Source organism: Sylvia atricapilla, chromosome 15 (assembly GCF_009819655.1).
Source record: "Sylvia atricapilla isolate bSylAtr1 chromosome 15, bSylAtr1.pri, whole genome shotgun sequence".
NCBI lineage: Eukaryota > Metazoa > Chordata > Aves > Passeriformes > Sylviidae > Sylvia > Sylvia atricapilla.
This window is the reverse complement of record NC_089154.1, coordinates 10320288-10338457: the sequence shown is the minus strand read 5'-3', so window position 1 is coordinate 10338457 and position 18170 is coordinate 10320288. Positions and strand designations below refer to the sequence as shown.

General features: G+C 44.9%; 1 protein-coding gene across 3 annotated transcripts in view; it reads left to right on the top strand.

Moving 5' to 3' along the window:
• Positions 1–18170, top strand: part of AXIN1 (axin 1) — a 76420-nt gene that overhangs the window by 27710 nt on the left and 30540 nt on the right. The gene's annotated exons all lie outside the window — the stretch shown is intronic.

Sequence of the window (18170 nt, the reverse complement as noted above, 5' to 3'; positions counted from 1 at the left end):
AGGGACATCCCTCAGCAGTGGCTGTGAAGCTCCTGTATCTCTGAGCCCTTGTGTGTGACAGGTACTGAATTCTGGCCTACAGACTGATGGTGATGACGAGCTGAGCTTTCTTTATGGCTGTTTTATTGCTGCTGTTGCAGGTCTTAGAGGTGTCTGGTTGTTTGACACAGGCCTGCAGTGAAATAAACTGTGTCTGCTTGAATTCACCTGTTTGGATAGAAACCCTAGCCCGTGTTGTGCTCCTTCCACAACAGAAATCTATAGTTCAGTGTGATACACTGTTGGATTTTTTTCCCCAAAAAATCTTTTTTGCTGCCTTATGAAAAAGCACTTAACATACACATCCAGAGGTGTGAATTACAGCTGATGTAATTAATTTGTGTTTGTGGGCCTGGCCCCCTGCAGTCTAGCTGGCAGTTAAGAAGAACAAAAATCTAATCTTGGAGGAGATTAGGAATTCTTTGACAAAGGTTGAGCCAGGGCAATGCTGCCTTATCATTTGTACTGGTGTCCTGTGGCTAATCTGTAATTTAAGTAGACGGGTTGTCCCTAAACCATCAGTATCTCTAGTCACCTACCTCGATTTTTTGCAAAACAAAAGTCTTAAAAATGAACATGAAACAAGACTGAGGCAGCTCTAGATGCTTGTCACTGCAGGAGTGCCCATCGCAGGACAGAGCCAGAGCCTGCTGTCACTTCTGAAGTCTGTCCTTCCCAAGCCTATCTCCAGGCCTGTTCCAGACCTTCTCATCCCTCCCATCCTGCAATGAATGAGCAGCACAAGTACTGTGCATTGCAGGAGGGCTGGAGAGGAAGCAGGGAGGGAGGCAGCTGGGCCAGCAGGCAGCTCTGAGCAGTGACCCCAGCCTTGCCTTCCCTGCGAGCTGCCTTGGTGTGCTCAGCCCCAGCCTGGCTACAGCAGGATTTGGTCCCAGCACACTTCCAGCCAGCATGTCATTGCAAGCCTTCCCCAAGCAGCAGTTTCCACTTTTCCTCTTTGGTGTCTATTGTTTTCTTATTTGGGGAACTGGAATCCACGATCGAATTGGAAATGTGGTTAGCATCAGCCTCTGACGCAACGGGGTGGGTTTTTTCCTTTCAGATTGGTCTGAAGCCTGAGCACATCTTCCCCTGGACAACTCGAGGGCTGCACAGCTCTCCTGTGACCCACACACTTGGGCAGTGATGCAGCACTCACTGCATTCACTACTGAAAGACCATCCCATTCAGTCTCAGGAGAGCAGCAAAGTGCTGGCTTGGGCTAAATTAGGCAAATAGTCCCTTGATCACAGAGTGGGTTTCTAAAAGGAGGAGGTTGCCTGAGTGCTAATGGTTTTCATTTAGTCATTTAATGCATCAGGAATAGGTTACATTCTCAATTATTTTGATTTTATTTCTAACATGTTAATAATGTGGGTCTCTTTGATTAAAAATGTATTTTTAAGTTGCTTTAGTATTTGCTAGCGCAGTAAGTTGAACACATATGTGAAAGAAAGGGCCATCTGATGAACTGCTATTGTTCTCTTAATTCAACCCACCCCATTTGGGCCACTCAGCATGAATGGCTTTGTGTTTGCTAATAAAATCATGCTATGTTCCCTGCAACACATGTTCTGCGTGTCCCAGCTAGTCAGCAGCAGTAAAACCTTATTTTTATAGGTTTATAATGTTACCTTCTCAACTGTGGCTTCTTTTAGATACAGCAGTGCTTCCAGCTTTGGCCTTGGCACACTGGAGCACACAGGGGTGGCCAGAAGCCCGTGTTTCTGGCTCATCTCCTCCCTTTCCCTTGGCCCCTCAGGCACTTGCTCCCTGCGTGGCTCACCAGCAATGTGTGTACGTCCTCACCTAAAGGGCGCTATGTCAGCAGCCACTGGAAGAGAAATAGGAGTGTTCTCCTTTGCCTGCATCCTCCTCTCCCCTGAATTACTCCCGAGTTACTTCTTGGACTGTCTCAGAGAGTGGCTCCACAGCCCTTTTACCTGCTGGGTTTAGGAGACACAAAGACAATGTGGAAAGTGCTCTGCTGTTGCATGATCCCAGGAGAGCTGCAGCCATCCTGACAGTTTCTTTGGGCAGTCCCTAAGACAGAGGGATGAAAAGCAACCTCTGCCTTAGCACAGCATCTCAGAGGGGGCTGCTCTCAGCAGTTGGCTGGCAGTGGTCCTCCACAAGCTATGTCCAAGCTGCAGGGAATCAGTATGCAGAGCAGTTACTCCCTTTCCTTGGCACATTGTTTTTTAAGGACTCTAGGGTAGAGGGGATTAGACCAAGTTCTTAGGGGAGGAGAATAGCCAGCAGGGGATGGCTGGTCATTTTTGTTCCTTTTGTAGCACAAACAATCTCTCCCTTACTACTCACAGGGCTCGTGAGCCTTTGTGATGTTTATTTGGCTGAAAGATTTGGAGACCTCTGGTCTAGATAAGCTCTCCAACTGAGAAGGGGAATTTAGGCACTTGTGATAGTGTGGCCAAAGAAATTACAATAAATATTTGGGAGATTTTAGTGTTTGGCATTCATCAAGAATGGTTTAGCAGAACAAAATCTTCAGTGGAAAGGATGGAAGTCCAGCTGAAATGACAAAGATGTGCCTGGGCTGGTGTTGGCACATCTTCCACACTTCAGGGATTAGAAGGAATTGTGTAATAGCAACATAATGATCTGCAGAATTGACTCATTTAAACTTCAGCTGCTTTTGTTTAGAAGATGGACTTAAAATCTGAAACTGGGTCAAAATCTTTTCTTGCTCTAGAACTAAAAGTTCCACACATTTCAGACTTCTGTTTGAAGAGCCCTCTCTCTTACTGTTGTTCAGCCAGCCCTCCTGGGCTGAATTTCAGCCAGACAGGTATCCTTTGCCTGCCAGTTCTTGTCACTTGGGAAAGTGTTGTTGATCAGGATGAGATCTTCTGGGGTCTGATGATCTCCAACACATCCTCTCCTGCTGATGGAATCATGGTCCGTGGTTCCTCTTCAGGACTGATAGAAATGCCTTCTCTCTAAGGTGAAAAGCTGAGGAGGTACAGTTCTGGGGGTATATTTTCGCTGAAGGTCAGAGTTCTGTCACTTTGTAAACTTGCCCTAAACTCCCAGCAGGACAGAAGCAATGGCATTCTCCCCAAAAATGAAGCCCAAGTTGTTGAGAGCTGTTGTGGCCATGTTTCTCCTCTGTTTGCAGCAGAAAACAAAATCTCCAAAACTTTTTTTTTTTTGACTGCAACTGCATTTCCAACAGTAGAAGAAGATTATTCTTGCATGTTCCAGGGTCAGCTTCTTGCAGACATGCATGACCTTCTCATCTCCTGAGGTTGGCCCCAGTCGAGGAATTGTGCAGATACTTCTTTGCTCCAAAGTTCCCTAACTTTTCCCAGATAATGCAGCCTGCAGGGAGAAGGAGGGTTTGCAAGGTTAGTGTCAGGAAATAGCTGCTTGGGCAAGTCCTCTTCCTTACTTTTGGGTAAAGCAGTGTGATAAATTTCTCTGAGTGCTCACCCGGACTGAGGTAGGCAATTGCAGTCGCCCTACTGCTTGCAGGAAAGGAACAAAGTGACCCTGCACATGGAGAATCCATGTCACCAAGTCACCAACAGTAGAATTCATAAGTTTCTTTATTATTTGCTAAAAGCTGCAAATGCATCTGCACAATACATCAACATCTGTTACCATCTCAAGCGAGGAGATGTTGCCATTCAGTGTTAGCAGCACACACAACAGAGGAGCCCCCTTGCTGCCTTATTTGCAGTGTAAGTTTTACCTCACGCTGCAGATGTACACATAGCCCAAGAAGGTCACTCCTAGAATAAAAAAACACTGACAAATACTGTCCTCTCTTCCCTGGATGTGACAAGGTACCAGCAGCAAAGGTTGGCAGCAGTGTCACTTTGCTGTCACATCATGTCACACAGGAATCCCACCGCTGCAGCTGCAGATATGCAGGCTCAGACAGACATTGGTGTCACAAGCTCCTGCATGTTTTGATTAATTCATCTACAGTTTTCATACATGGGTTCAAGGGCGGGTGCTTTCATCAGCTTTGTGATCAAAATGTGTGCCAAGTATATTATGAGTCATATTCCAGAGTCACTCATAGTTTTGGAGAGGGGATTAATGGGGATGTTATATTATTGCTCATTTATGCTATAGGCAGAGCTGGCAGCCGTGGCTGTAGTCATGGTTGCCCAGCATTCCCCATTATATAAAACTTTGTTGTAGTTGCTCATATCTTTATCAAACTGTGTTGTTTGGTGTTCTTCCATGCTGAGATTCTGCCTCAGGCTGAGTTATTTTGGCAAATTTTAGTAAAAACAGAGAGGGAGGAAATTACGTTGTTTTGTTCATGTCAGAGTCTTACAATTTACTTTACATTGATAACCTTCCAGTTTTCCCACTTTGAAGCAGGGGTTTGGCAAGTGGATTGCTGGAGGTGGGAGGGATGCTGGCAGCTGGAACATGTATTTTGCCATCCATGTGAGAATCTATTCAATATGACTGAAATACAAGCTTGTGAAATGGCACAAGCTCTATAGAAGATGGTTTTAAATTTTGGCAGTCGTAGTATCTGAAAAGTGTATTTACTGTGACAGTGCTCATGGCTAAGACTTCAGAGACAGGAAACTGCAATTCCTGCTGCTGATGATCATGGGGCCTTCAATACTCTTTGTTAGGTGAGCCAGCTCTCTTCTCACAGCCTCCAGAAAAAGAACTCACAAAAAAAAGAGCTTTTTGTGCAGTGAGGAGGAGGAGGTGAAGGGGGGGAGTTTCTCCAGCAGTGAGCAGGTGCTGTTGGGAGCTAGCAAGAGACAAACTTTACAGGGTATTGGAAGTGGAAAGGGGTTTTCCAATTCCTCCCAGAGCTTTCGAGTGCTGTAGCTGAAACTGCCTGTACTTCAGCCTTTTTGCTTTTTCCGTGCTTGGGGTGGGTTGAGCTAGAGGACCCAACAGAGCAGGTGGGAAGGAAAGTGCACAGGGCATTTTCGTTGCCTCTTGTGTCATTGAAAGGCCCTGCAGTAGAAGAGACAGAAGATGCAAGCAGGAAAACAGAGGTCCTTCTGTGCTGGCTTTTGCTGGAGCAGAGCTGGAAGATAGCTCTTCTCCCTGGGAGAGTGTCACTTAGTGTGCCTCACTACTTTGTCTGCTACTTGGGACCCAGATAAGAAGTTTTTAAAAACACTGAGTGTTAGGCCCAGAGAATTTCAAATTGAGCACCCATGTCTTGAGAATGTTGTGAGAATTTCAGCATTGCAGTTGGCTTTTTGTGCCTAAGAGAATAATGACTTTTCCTTCCACCAGAACAGCAGTACAAATAAATACAAGATACACTTGTGGAAATTGCCAAGAGGAATCTCCAGCAAAGTGAGTAATGCTGCACTCAACATGAGATTTGGGTGTAAAACTACAGAGAGGGGGGAAAATAATGATACGAATCTGTTTATCCTGTGCTCTGAGCAGATGAAGTTCTGCAGAGAGGAGATAGTAGGTGATACATGAGCAAAAGAGATGTTTTGAGCAGAAGATACATTTTTTTCCTACTTACAGATTGCTTTTCCCTGCTGTCTTAAGGAGAAGACAACTAGAGCAATGATGCATTCCTGTAGTACCTACCTGGTCAGTGAAATTCTGTCAGTATGGTGTGGCCCATATGCACTCAGTAACAGATGGTGTGTGTGTGTCACACAGATGGGCTCCAGTGTTTCCCAGCTCTTGTGCTCCAGGCCATACACAGAAAACAGCCTTTCCCTTCATCCATGGAATTTCATTTCTGGTTATGGCATGTGGGATGATTGCAATGTGGCAGTGGGTCAGATGAGCTCCAATGCTCTGCTCCTGCTATAGAAGAAAATGGTGTCAGCGACACTTCATGTCAGCTGGGGGTTATTGTGGGTCCATCCACTGCCATCCAAAACCAGGTGTCACCTCTGGGGCTACAAAAATGTGCCTTTTGCAATGGTCCTGTGCTATATTCAGTGTCTGGGGAGTTGTCAGCTGGAGCTGGCGCATTCAAAGTGGTTGTAAGATCTTTTTTCCCTGTAGGTTTTCAGCTGAGATCAGTTATTCAGAGCACTTGAGTCTCTCCACGCTTCCCCATTTTCACTAATTATCATAGTGTCTCTGGGGCCTCCCTCTGCTGTTGAATTTGGTTGGGTGTCAGCAAATACCTTATACTCAGAATTTATGGAGGGATTAGAAAGGCATCAATGGAACATACAGAGTTTGCTCATCTAGCCTTGTGTCTTTAAGAAACTGAGGAAAAAAACAGATACAGTCATCTTTTATCTGAACAGTGATTAATTTGTTTAGAACAAAAAGCACATTGCTTGCATTGTCACTTATTCTTCCTATGTGGAGCTGTCAGCTGCCTTTAAATGTATAAAGATAAATAGGAATGGAACAAGGCTTCAAACAGCTCTTTTATAGCACTTGGAATGGACATGGTTCTTCATATATATACCACAATAATGCATGCCAGATGAAAAGATACTGTGGAATTTGTGCAATAAAGGTAAAAGCCCATATATCTGCTTGTTCCAATGGATGAGAACCAAGACAGAAAAAAATCTTGAAGGCAAAAATAACAATAAACCCCAGCACAATTCTTGAAGTCAAGTTTCTCTTGCTGTGAAGTGCCCTCAGGGAAAACAAGCACAGGATTTGCCCGAGCAGTGGCCAGATGTCACAAGGGGATGGACCACATGTAGCAACCCCCAAACAGTTAAAGATGTTTCACTTCCCTCCAGGTCTGCCGTTTGAGTGGACACTTTGGTATTTCTGTGTCCCGGGAATGACTCTATGAGCTCCTGTGCAATTTGCCTATGAGCAACTCTTTTATTTTTATTTTTTCCCCCCTCCCTGCCTCTTTCCCAGTGGATTTTCTCTACATTTTAATACGTGTTTCAATGAGGTGAACTGGTTCTTGCACCTTGGATTATTTAGAATGCCTCTGGAGATGTGTCACCTTCAGCAGCAGAGTGTGCCCAGCACACAACCTTGGAGTTACAGTCAAGGAATTCCCAGTAAACAGGGATCACTGACCCACCTGCCCCAGCTCCCTTGGGATCCTACTCTCCATCTTTCTCATTGTGCTGAAATTCTTTGCTCTTGGTCTTCCAGTCAGATACCAAATTTAGATCCATTTGTATAAGAACAGCCATGAGAAATGGGAAACTGAATCCACTGACTTCATTCTTCCTTTTTAAATATGATTTTGTATGACCTCAATGCAGCGATTGATGGTTTGGCTTCCAGGTCTGGCTGGAGATGCAAGGTTTGGTGACTGTCCCCAAACTAGGACTGTGAAAGAATATTTCATGCTCACCATCTAAGAAAAAGTTACTTTAATCTTCGTTTAAAAGGAGGGCTGTTTGTAGCAGCTTCACAAGACTGTCTTCCCTCTGTATGCCTATTTTCCAGGGACAACAGCAAGTTGTTTCCTGCTAGTCTGCTAAACTCTTAAAAAAGAAATAAAATAAGCATCTCTAGAAAAGGAGATACCCTTTTTAACAGCATCTGTTTCCCTTAGACACAGTTTCTGTGTTTTACATTCCTTCTGGTGGTTGTTATTACAGTTCTTCTGAGGATTTGTCATTGCTGTCAACCTCTAATAGACCTTGTTAGAAGGACAACATGACTCACTCCACCCTCCTCTTGCCCCAGCCCCAGCATTATATTGGCCAGGTCAGCTTCAGCTGTGAAGGGAAAGTCAGATTAGGAGCTCCCAGTAGAGACCAGGAGACTGATTTAGGATTTATACTGTTGTTGTGGAGCTGACATCTCTTCGGAGCTGAGCAATAAATAATAAAGCAAGTTTAAAAGGTTTTTGCAGCTTGCCAGTATGTTGTTGTTGATACAGCCTGCCGTTTGTTAACATGATCCAACAAGTATCCTTTAATGACCCCATTTGGGGAGCCTGTGAGACTCCAGAGCACTGCTAGAGAAGCTCTGTTTCATGGTGCTGTACTTCTGAGACCTACTTATCTGTCATGGTTGTAGTCAGCTGATGCTTATGAACTCACGTTCATTATAAAGTACTGATTGGAGGCAGAAGTCTTCTGCTGGGGTTCTTCTTTGCTGTCCCAATCTAATGGTCTCTTGACTTTAAGCTTTGATTGCGTTCCCTAGAGGGAAGTAAAGTTAAATAAGACTTTGCAGGAATTTTTAATGTGAAGGTATGAAACGTCTTTGTGAAGGTCTTTTGCTCGACTGAGTTGTTTTTTCATGTGCTGCCAATATCTGATCCCACTTCTTGACCTTTAATATATGCTGAGAGAGAAGATTAGGATGTTTCTAATCAGCTGAATCTTCCCTCTGGGAGCACTATTAAATCTTGACTCTCAGCTTTATCTCTGCCAGGTCTTGCCAGCCCTCCATGGTTTTGGTTTTGTTACCACCTGAGGTCAGAGTTCATTCACCTCAAAGGTTCTTGTTCAATGGGGGAAGTTTCTTGGATCATTTCTGTAGGATTTAAGACACCAGCGAGCAACTCTGCTTGGAGGCAGACCTCTTCTCTTCATGTGCCTTGTGAGCCAGACCTTAATCAGTGAAATAAAGTCTCTTATTTTGGGCAGGATTACTGCTAATTCTGCCCACCTCATCATTAGTAGGGCTTCGTCAAAGGTCTTCGTGAGCAGAGCTGAGTGGTTTTGAGATGCTAAGTTAGGTGCCTCATAGGCATTCAAAATATTACCTCAACTGGTTTCTTCTGCCATCCAAATTTGTAATTTCATTAAAATTACAAGTTTGTTGGCAATGAATTGGTAACAAGTATTGAGTTTCACACTATTGTTTTGAGGGGAATTCAAGTGAGGCTAGCAAGTCTGTGGTCATGCAGCTCAGCTTATGTTACACGGCCCAGTGGTACAGGCAAGAGGTTTAATGTCAAAGCTGCAAGTAGTCTTTGTGAAACAGAGCCCCCCTGAGCTGCATATCTTCCCTGTTCATTTCAGCCCTCTGCAATACCACTGGTGTGATTGAAGTATTGGGAAATTTATCCCTGAAAGCAACTAAACTATGGATTGCAGTGCTGGGGTTGATGCCCTCCTGAAAAACTTTGGTGGTCCAAGGAAGGACTTGAGCACCCATGGTCTTATTTAGCTCTTGGATTCCAGTGGTTCCCATTCCCCAATGTGGTCCAAGTACCTGTAGACTTCCCCTCCCTGTCCTACGTTTCTGAACACTCCACAGGCTCTGTAGATATGTAGGAAGGCAGTAATGATCTGGAGTCATTGGCCAAAGCTGGACGCTTTGTTTCCGTCCAAAAACTTACTCATTCTACAGACCGTGGTCTTAAGTTACTGAACTTGCAGAGAAATGTGCTCGTAATTTCTTTCTTATAAGCCCTTTCTTGTTGAGCAGAAATTTTGGCAAAGAAGAGTCAAGTCACTGGAGAATCCCCAGTTCTGCCTGGTTACACCAGGCCTCCTCAGATCTTTCCTTGGAACAAGCAGGCAAGAGGAAATACTTTCCATTTCAGAGGAGCGTGGACAAACAACGTTGCTTCAGACAGAGAAGAAAAGTGGCAGACAGAGTTACAGTGCTGAATCCTGCTGGCCAAAAGCATGCTCTTGCCTTTATTCAGTCACTCCTGGAACACAGTGTTCTTATTGTATTCCTTCTCACCCTGCTCAGTGCCTCTCCTCGGGCTTGGGGCTCGGAGATGCCCCAACCACGGTGCTGGCAGGTTTGGGGGAGTTAAAAAAAGCATCAAACACATCTCAGCAATGGAACCTCTCCCTCCTTGCCTGACGTTTGGTAAGCGTGTGTTCTGAAAACCTGGATCCCGTTAGAAACGTTCCTGCTGTCTGGAAAACAAAGTACTCGCTCGCCTGGTTTAGTCATTAAGTAAATTTGTGGTTTGGTTGAGACAAAAAATAATGAAGAAAAGCTGTTGAAATCCCGGGATTAATTTGATAGTTTGCAGGCAGTGGTGTTTTTAAGTGGAGCTGCTGCGTTCTTTATGTTGTGAGCAGACCCAGGTACAAACCTGGGCTTTCCTCTTTCCCTGTGCCTCAGAGCCAGGCATTTGGAAGTAATTTGTTCCACGAAGGCCCTCTCGGTGCGGGCGAGGGGGTTGCTCTGGGCCGGGAGCCACCGTGCGTGGGTGTCGGCACAGGGCTGGAATGCCGGGAGACGCTTTGGGCTGCCTGTTCCATCTGCAGAGGGAGCAGCACCCCGGGCTGCAGGCAGGGACGGGTGGTCACTGGCTTGGCATGACAGGGAAAGCTCTGAACTGTTGGGAGGTTCGCTGCTGTTATTCCATCTGTGACATGGTGGCCCCTTCTGGGAAGAACAGTTTCCTCTGGACCTCCTTTACATCTCCCAGCTGCCTCTCCTGCCTTCTCAGGGAAGTAAATCTGTTGGGTACAAAGCAGAGAGGCCCATGCAAAGATCCCCACAGCACTTTTTGCAAAGTGTTTCCCCTCTCCTCCAGCCCCAATTTACCTGGGACAGTGACCAAGGAAAGCAGAGAGCAAGGAGCTGGCACTGAAGTGCTGTCTAAAATGCCTTCTCTGTGTGTTCATCCACTTAACCACACATATATATGTATATATATGAAATCACTTGTATTAAACATAGATGTCATTTCAGTCTGAGAAGCCAATTAGCAGAGTGGAGAGCTCTTGCCAATCAGCCTCTTGCTGAATTTTCCCCAGCTCTCAGTTTAAGCAGGGGAAAGGAGACTGCATTATCAGCCCTCCCTACCTGTGTCCGTGCTAGCAATCCTAGTGCGCCAGGGAGAGCACATTTGGAGGGTCAAAAAATCAGGGATGAAGACTCAGGTCCCACTCATTTCAGGGGTTAACATGCTTGGATGTTCAGCACATCCCTGCACAAGCTTGATTCTGTCTCTTCCAATAAAATATTTAAAACAGTTCTCCTATGATGTATTGTGTGGCAGAGGCCAGGACATGGAGGTATGTGTGGTGGCTCATGGGTGGCAGCAGTGTACCCTGGATATCCAAAATGCACAGACACTGCTGGGTTTGCCCTTGTTTTGTAGCTTCTGAAGCCACTCCAGCAGCTTTTGGATGGCTGATGCAGCCTGACTGCTCTAAAGCAGTGAGGCTCTTGTTCAGTTGCAGTTAATGCAGCCAAGTATCCTGTATATTTTATAGAAAATGTCCCTAATATTGTCAGCCTTTCACGACCAATAAGGATTCATATGAATCATGTCATCACTTAAAAAAAACAAACAAAACTATTATGTTACAGTTTAAACTCAGGCTAATATATTGAAATTAACCTGGGCAGATACCTGTTACTGTTAGCTATAGAACAGAATGTTCTGCAACATTTGCTTTATTTCAGGAAGATGATCCAATTGTCCTGTTATTTGCTGTGCAGGCATTGTGTTGTCTTTCCCTCCCCTCATTTTAATGAGTATTTTGTGCTTTGAGCTATTAAATAAATGAGGTTTGTGGCCTTATTCTAGGGAAGACATTGCATTGTTTTTAGGAAGGACTTGGTTTTATTGTTTGTCAGACTCAGATTTTTACAGTTTTGCTTTTAAATCTGCTGCTAGAGGACAAAATCCAGTATTACCTTGGAGTGACAAGTGAGCACAGCCTCGCCTCCATTGGGAAGGAGGAGCTGGGAGGGCTGGTTTGGAGATGCACAGTCAGATGAAATCTTGAGGGACTTGTTCTGCAGTTTCCTTGGAGCACAGTGGTTTCATCCTGTTGTCTGAAAGCCTTTCTTAAGAAGGTTAGGGTGGTGATAGGGCAGTACAGCTGCAATATTTAGCCTATCTAGTCCTTATTTGCCTCCTAAGGCAAACATTTTATTTCCTGCATTTCAACTTCCTTCCTAGGTTCTCTCCCCCACCTTGCTGTATCCTATGATCTGAATTACTGGTTGCAGTTAATGCATCCTCTGTACATCACTCCTGCCTGAGAAGTAGCATGTCCTTGGTAAATGCAAAGGAGTTAGAAACTGGAAACTCAGTCTGGTAAATCTTGGATTTAGCTTTTGTAACTGTGCTTTAATACTTCACAATAATTGCTGAAGCTCCCCATAAAATAATCTCCATGTAGTCCTAAAATGGAATTGAATGCCTTAGAAGAAAAGAGAAGAAGAGTCCTTATCTGTACTTTTAGTTACATTTTTATTTATTTCCCTTGTTCCTCTGGCGTGGGAGGATGAATATGCAGGGAAGAAGATACAGATTTGCAAAGGCAAGGAGTGCTAAAGAGCCTTGGTTTTTTTCATCAGCTTTTAAAAGCCAGACTGTAATCATAAATTCCCTGATAGCTGGAGCATGCAGAAGTCGTCTTTAAGCCTACAAGTGACAGGCTGCTGTTGCTTTTCAAACTTCAGATTTCATTTTTTTGTAAGACACAACTTTGATCTGGTTCCTTTGTAATGCTCTGCAGAGCGCTGGGGCCGCTGCGCTCGCCGGCTGCAGAGCTGGAAGTGAACTTTCTTGGCAAGAGCCATCTGGAGACCTCAAAGAACAGATTAACTTGTCCAGAATTGATGTGATCTTTGAAGAAGCTGCCCTTGCCTGGAACACATGTGATTAGCCTGACATTGGCAGTGATAAAGTTGAGATGCACAGCAGCGTCTGGGTACCCAGAGTAATTGGGAAGAGTGTTAAGTGGAGCAACCCCAACAATCTGCAGTCAGATTATCAGGTAAATCCCCAATTTTAACCTCTTGAGCCGACTTTGCATCTTTAGTGCAGATCAAATCCAGTCAGGAGTGAAGGTTTTCAGCTTTGCATCTTCATAGACTTCTTGTTCTTAGCTCCAAAATGTTCCCATGATGATGGTTTGGGAGGAGCTGTAGGATGCAATTTCTGTGATATTTGTTGGTACCACGGATTGGAAACAGACTTTTCTGTTCGGGTGGTAGATTAATGTAATCTTGTAAGCTGGACTCCGTGGTGGATGCTGTTGTAGTCCCTTGTTTAAAGGTGACCTGCTGCTGGGACACTTCTCAGCACATGCTGTTTGGACATGCTGAATGGATTTGCTTTGGCTCATACATCATAAACCAACATGTGCAGCTTTTTATTTGATTGACTGGTTATGATAATGAAATGTGGAACTGCATAAAGGATATGACAATCACGTGCTGATTGGTAGATGTAAGTTTTGGAAGTAAGTGGCCAGGTGGAGGCTCAGCAACCTGTAGTTCTAGAAGGACTTTTTGTTTCTTGGATGGAAGTAAGTAACTTTTTATATGATTTTTTTTCCACACTGAATAAATAGAATATGTCAAAATAATGAGCTGGAAGGATGTTTCAGCATTAGACTGCATCCTCCCAATCACAAATGCAGAATTACCAGAGACACCAAGTAAGAGTAATGCTTAGTGCTGGTTTCCTAGAAACAGTTATCTTCAGAAACACAGGACTGCAAAAGTTTGAACTAATTTTTCAGAAGTTGGTGCAAAAAAGCAGAATGAGTAGCTGTGTCCCACTGAGTTGCAGCCCTGATCTGTGGTCTCAGGACACCATCCCTCAGCCCAACCACCACCCACCAGCAGAGGAAAGGAGGAATTGTGTCCTGCTGTGAGGTTGCTCACTGCAGTGCAGGAGGGAGAGTGTCTCAGCTCCTCCACCTGGATCGGCTGTGGTGACACATCTGGAGTTTCTGCAGAGCTCATTTTGGGGTGTCCTTCTGTGGGACTTGCCAACATCCCCAGAAACTCTGCAGCTCAGAACCTTCCAAGGTGACTCATGAAGTTCAGGTGGTTATCAGCTGCCTCATGGCATCTGGAAAATGGGATTTCTCTCATGTTAAAAATGAGCTGCTCACCAAAACTGTAGTTCAGACTATGGCATGGGAGGAAAACATCTGCAGGAGCTATTTAGAGAGAACGCGTTAGAGTTTTGTGGTTGCCAGCTTCATGAATCTTTTATCTCTTGGATTTGCTAATACTGTGTCTCAAACAGCTGCCTTCTTGGTAGTGTAGGGGTTTGGAGGAGCTTCCCATGCCACCAAGGATTTTGGAGTTTCTGGGTCAGGGAGGTGGGGCACCCCTGCAAGGGAGGCTTGCCTGGATTCTGTCACAGCTTCAATTCTTTTGAGGAAAAGTTTTCTTCCAGAAAATGTCACTGTCATAAAAATTTAGTGCTGGAGCTGGAGAAGGTGGTAGCAATGAAAACTGATGGATTGATCAGCTTCCCTGTTAAACTGGGAGCTGTTCCAGCTCTTCTGGAAGTGCTAGCAGGCTTGGGAAGACTATGTCTCTCAGACCTGCCAGTAGAGTGTTGCACAACTTATTCCCTCCAGTGGAAATTTAAATTCTACAGAAATTAGTTGCCTAGAGGCCTTTCATCTTCAAGGAAGTTTTCTTCTTGCCTTAGTGGTTTTTTCCCATGCTTGATGAAGAACATCAGTGAAGGAGGTACATAACTGGTGAGAACCAAAGGGAGTGCCACTCAGATTTGGCTTTGGAGGCGGGATTGGTGAGCTCTTCCTCCCACTGTGGGTGCTGAAGGTGATGCAATTCTTCCCCAGAGCGCACCAACTCTGAGATTTTTGCATAGAGCAGAGTAACGTGTTTGGCAAAGGTTGGGGACTTTGCATCTTTGAATTAAAATTGAAATAGCCATCGGGGGAAGTTGTGTGAGGGAGACTGGGGTTCCCAGGCTGGAAGGAAAAGGACGCCCTTAGGGACTCAAGATGCAGTGGGAACTCCATATAGACCAAGAGTACTGAAGAGGACCTTGCCTCTGAGCTTGTCTACATTGAGACTCCAAGATCTGGTGGTGCTGATGTCCCAAGTGCTGGGTGCTTGGTCAGAGAAGTGAGAGATCTGGGGATGGATGGGATGCAGCCAAGACAACATGCAAAATAAACCCAGAACAGGTAGAAAGAAGCCTTAGGGAAATTCTTGCTGTTTTTCTACAGCAGTTTAGGCCCTTGTCAGCATTACCAAAATGTGCAATGATCAGCGAAGGGCTTTATGCAAAGAAAAGGCAGCTGGTCAGGCTGACTTACTCAGGTCGCTGTGATCTCTGCTATAATTGTTCCCTATGTGATTATTTTGAGGGTTGAGCAACTGAGAGCTGCAGAAGAGACATGCAGCTTTATTTCTGCAATGTATGAAATGTTCTGTGTTCGTTTCAAAAACGCTCATTGCTCTTTCTGTCTTAAAAAATGAAATAAAATTCTGGAAGGCTGCAGGAATTTTTGTGAAGTCTAACTTTAAATGCTCACCTTTCCTTTTATCGCCCTTATCAGTGCATAGAGCTCGGTATGTGAGGTTTTTAGCTGACATTTCAAATCGCTCTGAGGGTGCCTGAATCCCTTTTAAAGCAGCCTCCCCTCTCAGATCAGAAGTGACCAGGATTTTTTGTTAGACTCCATGTTCCTTTAATGTTTTCCTCCTAATAGATGTTGAAAGCGTTCTTCAGAGGCACGGCACAAAACATTCAAATAGTGATACGAGCCAGCTGAAGAGAGTTGTCAGGGAGAGAGAACATTAGGAGAAGGATTGAATACAGATGGATTCCTCAAAAGTAATGTAACCTGTTATGATTGCTTTGAAATCCTATACCCTTTCCATCTCCTTCTGCTTACCAAAAGTTTACATTTGCATTGATGTATTAGAGGCAGAGCTAAAATGGAAGTAATCCCTGTTGTATACATGCTTAAGTGTGTAATTTTAGCTAAATACAACAGTTGTGACTAAACCTGCATCCGCAGTGAGAGGACCACAGCCAGGGAGTGTTGTGGGAGAGCCCCGCCAGCCCAACTCCTGCAGAAGTGCCAGGGACCTCCCAGGACACATTTGCTCACTCTTGGTTCCTTCAGCCATCAGAGTTCCACACCCAGCAACCTCTTCAGGTGCTCTCTGCTGCTCTGTCTTTATATCAGCTGATAAAAAGGATTGTCCCTGTGCATTTTTTTCTTTATATCTGAGTGCTCTCTTAGTATACTGCTAGAATAATCCATGTCGCTTCCAGAGAGTCCTGGCAAAAGGTCCACTAGAAGTTGTTGCTGCATTTTAATTGGGTTGTCCAAAAATCATCCTTCTCTTTGCCCTCAGGGAAGGCCTGAGCTATCCATCATTCCTGCCTCAATTTAAGAGGTTGTCTCAGCCTCCATCACACCGCTGTCATGTTGGATTTGACAGGAGGGTTGCACTGCACAGCGCTCCTTTTATGTTCAGAACTGACCGTTCTGCACAGGGAGAGCGGCTGAAGGGGGCTGGTAAGGTTTTCACTTATTATCCCTTGCTTTTTAGGGTGAACTTGTTCAAATTATTTCCAGTACTTGCCCTAGAAAGCTGTTCTGAAATCTGGTGGAATATAGAAATGAGTTTGCTCCAGTGCACATCTGCAGTGACTGACAGAAAGTGTGCATGCTAGAAGGTATCTGTGGTGACTCACCATCCCAAGGCATCCCTGTGCTCATCCCAAACTGACTCTGTGTTGTACCTGAGCATGGAGAAACCTCACAAGGCTCCCTTCTGCTAAACAGCCATGAAAGGCCTCAGCTGGCTCAGTTTTGAATGCTCTTTGCACCATCCTGCAACTATGCTAAGCTTCAGCATCTGAGGAGAAACAGCTTGGAGTTTTGGTTGGTTTGTGGCACACAGAATATTTTCACTTTCTGAGAGTAGGAGGGTAATTTGTTTCTATCTGACACCATAATGGATATGAAACAATACGATTTTTCCTCGTGACCAGTGAATATCCATGACCCCTTGAATTACAGGGAAGATAGGGTGTGTGCTGAGGACCCAAAGGGCAGGTGAATAGGAGCTGGGTGAGGAATGCATTAGCTGAAGGCTCTAACTGTCCGGTTCAGGTTTTAAAATACTTTGGTAATGCTTCCATCCTGATACACCGTGTGCCATATTTTACATAACAGCATCTGAAAACCTCTGCCTTACATGGGCTCTCTGCCAGTCCTAGTTTGTGCAGCACCTGTCCTACATTTATACTCCATACAGATATACACAAACTGCCAGATTTACCCTTTGGTCCTCACCTCTGGTCCCTCCATCTGTGTGTTTCTCATGGGTTTCCTTGTCTTATCTAAATGTAAACTTATTGGGGCAGGGGCTGTTTCCTGTTGTCTGTAGGACTTTAACCACTGCAGTAGAACCAGAATCACTTTTCTTGGCGGAACAGGGAAGCACAAATTGTGTGATGTGCCCTCCATGGAGATGTTTGCACAGAGCCCATTGTAAATCACATCCACCAGGTTCCGATTACTGAGGTACTAAATAAAGGATGATGCTGATGAGCTTTGTGATCTGAACTGAAACAGGACTCTGATTTTCAGACCTTGGAAAACCCAGGAATTTATCAACTTCCAGATATCTTAAAAATGCTGCTCTTCGTGCAGGGGGCTAGGCAGGGAGAGCAGGGGATCAAGGGCTCTTTGGTTTATGTGAACATTTCAGCTTGTTCCTTCTTCTGGCACATTACAAAATGACTTAGAAGGGAACAAAATGCCTGCATGGCCTGTCTGTCCTGCAGGGTGGCAGAGCTGGAGGCACGTTGGCAGCAGTGGCTCCTCTATGCTGGTGGTAGAGTCAGCATGAAGGAATTCGTGCCTGCTTGGTTCACAGGCTGCTTCACCATCAGGTCTCTACCTGACCAAGGAACTAATTTCCCAGGTTAGCTTATGCAGGCAGCCTCCCTTCCTGACCTTTTACTGAAGAGGAGGCTGGCCTGCATGTGTACTTGAATAACAAGGCGTGGGTTGTGTCCAAACCAGCCTCCATAGACCACTGAGCTGCTTGTCCACGGGAAATGCTGGTGTGATTAGGTGGTCCTTCCTGGTGGAATTTGCAAGTGTCCGATGTACCTCAGTGCAATGCCGGAGGTCAGCTTTAGACAGCTGCTTCTTGTTTTACCTCCTTCCCTTTACAAATTTGTTGGAAAAATATTAAAGCAAGCATAGAATGGGTGAGCTCTGCTGCACATCTGTCCCTGTCTGAAGAGCAGAAACCTATTTTGACTAAGACAAATGCTGTCTTACTCTCTAGGAATTGCTTTTAGATGCTCACAGAGTGACAGTGCTGAGCAGCTAGCCCATGGACTCCATAAACCTTGATGGAAACAGGACTTCTTCCATACAGTCTCATTCCTTCCCTTATTTCTAACAGTGTTATCTTCATTACTCCATGAATTCCCTTTTTCTTCCATTTATGAGTCAAACTGTTCATGGCTCTATCAGTGCAACTTAGTGTGAACACGGCTTATTCTGTAT